This window comes from Ambystoma mexicanum, chromosome 8, assembly GCF_040938575.1.
Source record: "Ambystoma mexicanum isolate Mex_15411 chromosome 8, UKY_AmexF1_1, whole genome shotgun sequence".
In the NCBI taxonomy this organism is placed as follows: Eukaryota; Metazoa; Chordata; class Amphibia; order Caudata; family Ambystomatidae; genus Ambystoma; species Ambystoma mexicanum.
Window position 1 is genome coordinate 1,089,148,240 of NC_090929.1, and position 4,291 is coordinate 1,089,152,530.

Below are 4,291 nucleotides of genomic sequence, written 5' to 3' on the forward strand. Positions count from 1 at the left end.
TTTTATGAAATTGTAACAGAATAAAATGATATATTTTTAATAAGAACACACTCTCTGGTCCTCATCACGCGCTTTCTGAAACACATTTATTGAATTTTTGAGCACATAGGGCATCCGCTCTGTTTAGTATATATTGAACTCACCCCAGATGCCCATGTAGGGGTCCCCACCTTTGTTTTTGCATATTTTGGAGAGCCACTACAAATGGAGACAGCATCACATTCCCAAGACTATGCAAGGAACATGGTACTGAAGGAAGGGTATAATGCATTACCAGGAACACAGATTATGGAGTTGCAGGAAGCTGCACCCAGTGAAGAGAAAGAACTGTGGACCAGGAGGGGGTGTACAGTATCTCTGAAAGATGCCTTGTGGCAACAGGACAACACAGGGAAAGTGGTAATGCCACTAGCATTATTGAACACTGCACTGACCCTGTTACACTATCCAACACACAGAGGAAAAGAGGTAATTGCTACCCATATTGGAGAAACATGGTTCTGTTCTAATTTGGTGGAACACATGGCTGAATTTGTAAGCAATTTTTTGACATGTAAGCAGTTCACTGCAGGACATACATTGAGAGTTGTGACAGGAGCCATACCTCAGCCAGCAGGCCCATTCCAGCATCTACATGTCGACTATGTGGTAGTGCCCAAATTGATAGTTTCCAATTGACTGTATGGTAAATCTGGCTGAATTCGGCCAGTACCATTTGATCATTTGGAAACTATCAATTTGGGTAATCACTAACAAACATGGGAAGTGGGGGTTGCGGGGTGTCGCCCCCTCCCTATGTTTGGTAGTGATGGCCTTTGGAAGTAGCGGGGGTGTACCCCACATCCAGAGGTTTGGAGGCGGGGGACGGGAAGAAAGAAAAAAAGAAAAGGGGACCCTGCAGCGTTGGATCTGACTTGCGTAGGAGGGACGGATCCGACGCTGCAGTGTTAGAAGATGAGCGGATGCCAAAAAGGTAAGTAGGAGGTGGGTGGGGGTTTGTTTGGACGGATTTGGCTGTATACATTCCTTGATTGCTAGTGCCCCTTTTATCTCTCGCCAGAAATGACGACACCGGTGAGGCCCAAAAGACAGCAGGGAAAGCAACAGTGACAACAAACTGAAAGACTCTGAGACTAAAAGGCGTGTCAGCGTTGGAGATACTGTGCTGCTCAGAAATGTTATGAGCAGGTGGGACGCTCCCATATTCACAGGTCCCCACATAGTCGAAGCGATAGCAGACAAGGCTGTCCGATTGGCAGGAAAGACTGTTTGTAACCATCTCTCGGAGGTCAAGCCCTACCAAGCATTGGCCTTGCCTGGCAACGAGTTCAACAGGGCCAATGATCAGCAGCAAGAGGAGCAAAACGACGATTTTGAACTTACACTGCCAATTGGGGAACACCAAATGGTTACTCACTCAAGGGCAGCAGAGCTAGGGAATGGACTGCCCACATACATAGACTGAGGATACACTGGGGGTCATTACGAGTATGGTGGTAGTCATGGCACTATTTGGGCCATGACTGCCACCAATAACGGTAGCGTGTCCGGTTTGGTGCAATGGGGACTTATCGGTCTAACCAATTTGTCCACAATGTGAGAAGAGCCAGCAGATTTTGGGCCAGTTCACACACAGTATACTATCTTGCCTTTATAGAATATTTGGCCCAAGTGTACCCACAACTTAGACGAGGAAATTCTTCTGTTCTTTCCTTACTGAGGGAACGTGGAATTAGAGACCTCCTGGGAGCAGCTGTTCATATTCGCCATCAACGACTATATCGTTCACAGGGCTTAAAGATTAACTGGAAAATAACACAATAATGCTCAGTTCTGTGCATTTCAGGCAGGCAACTAGATCTTCAAGCCGCACCAGGATCAAGCAGCACAGGTAAATATGGGTGAAATAATAACAAATGGGATTATATTGTTGTGTCTCTTCATTCCAAGTGGAGTATTTCCATTCATATTCTGGAGACTTTGGCTGTTTTTAGCACTACCGCTGTATCCTCTACTAACATTACCCCGACCCCAGCAGGTGGAACGACCATGTCAGGTGGACAGGAGAGCACTGCTAGCACGGTAAGGAGAGGTAAGCACAGTTTTGACACAGACATGAAGGGGGTAGATCTCTTTCTCATCGACTGCTCGAGTGTCTAATAACATGTGGCATAAGCACATGACAAAGGTAGGTAATGTGACAGACCTGATGGTATTTTCCCCAGTATTCAGGTGGCCAGGGAAGAACGGACCCTCTCTTATCCCAACCCTATGGGTGAATGAGCGAGGGAGGATCACCTCGGTATGGGAGCACGGCGTTATGCTCGGGGAATGCCCCAGGTGTATTATACCAGAGGAAGGGACGAGGTCCTTGAGGCTTTTTTAGACTGTACCAACTCGACCTCACTTCCACCGGTTGAACCTCTTTTACCAGAATCCAACATCCCCTCTGCATCTGGTAAATCCATTAAAAACCATATCTCCCCGAATCCTTGTTTTACTGTTTCCTCCCCAAATACTTCCCATCGTTTTTCTCCTCTTCCATCTGATTATTCTTTCCTGGACACCATGACAAAACACTACCATTCCCACAATTCCCCTTGTTCATTGCACAATAACAATCCCGGTTATTCCAGTTTGTCTCCCAAATCCTACCAATCTCACCCTTCTGAGTTTCCATATAACGCCCTTTCCCCTTCCGACCCTATAGGATACTTTGAAACCCTACCACCCCTCACCCCCTTTTCCGACATGAACACTTTCTCCCGACATGAAAGACAACAAACTAACACTAAAGCCGTTCACCCGACATGTCCCCACCCAAGGGTCAGACAGAGTCAGGCAATTAACCAAAACCGTACACACCTGTCGCCCCTTTACTTTCCCCACAGGGATAAAAGGTGGAGCACGAGAGCACAATACGAGAAAGACAGACCGCACAACAAGACCGCTATCCAGGCAGGCATTTCAAGAGGAGGAGAAAGGTGGCGAGAACCGAAAGGCTGACAAGGAGAGAAGCGACCTTGCGCTTTCCGACACAGACCCGCGAGACCTCCATGGAAGAAATCGTAAAACCGCAAACAATAGCCCAAGTGGGTTGCAGCAGATGTCAACGGTAAACAGAGCGTGCCTATGCTGATAAGCAGGACTGGGGGAGACGCCTGCTACCGTGGTACCGGCCTTGATTCCTGATAAGAAGAAAGCCAAGTGGTTCATCACAGCCGGTGAGTCGAGGGGAGAACCGATAAAGAAACAAAACTGTGTTGAATTAAAGTCACAAAGTGGCACATTGAGGAAAGTTCAAAGAACTGTAGATTGTTGGGGGCGTGGCTTGGGCAGCCATGGAGTAGGACGTGCTTCCTGAGCAGCTCCGGAGGATCCGACATATGATCCGTGAAAACTACCTTTAAAAATGCACCACTGGTTCCAGGATTGACTATACATGCATGGGAACGTGTTTTCCGCTCACTGTATAAAGACCGAGAGAATCGTATGTGGAATTCTGGAGGAATTTGCTCGGTGAACGACGGCGGCTGCTCGGTCCATTGTCACACAAGATGGCTGACAACAAAGGAAACGAAACTGGAGCACCCGGAGCGGCAGAAGAGTGACGGCAGCCGCGGGGAAAGAATGATGATGGCGAAGTGGAGACAGAGTGAAACCCCTGTGGCGGTAAGCCTTGTGTCGCAATGGCTTGTGTGCTGACCCGGAAGGCAGGAGCCCAGGGGTAGCGGGGGAGAGAACAGATAGGCCGCACCACGACAGGCATGGGAAGCGCTCGCTCAGCATTGATGAGCAGCAAGCTGCGGCGAGAGGCGGCGGATGGTGCGACTGCTTGAAGATCACTACAACAGCCGATAAGGGTGGAAAAGACGGTCGGGGAGGCACACGGATGCTGAATCGCGATAGAGAGGCCCAACGGAGGCCGCAGAATGTCGGCCCGAGGGGCCGTGGGCAAGAATAAGAATAAACAACCCACAGTGGATATTTTTGCCAAAACGCAACATTCTCCTGTGGCCATCGCAGCCAAACGCCAGATGGTACCAGCGGAGGGCACCACAGTGGCTGATAATCATCAGATTTATGAGGCCATCACGGAGCTGAAAGACTCTTGGGGGGTTGCGATGTTGGACCTGCGCACTTCCCTGGAGGCTAAAATAGAAGCAGTGGGCATTGAAGTCTCCCTGCTGAGGCAGGATGTCAGGGGGCTGGCGGAACGAATAAGCAGCCTGGAAGGTGCGGTGAAAACTAACACGGACACCAGCACTAACAATGCAAAGGAGATCCATGT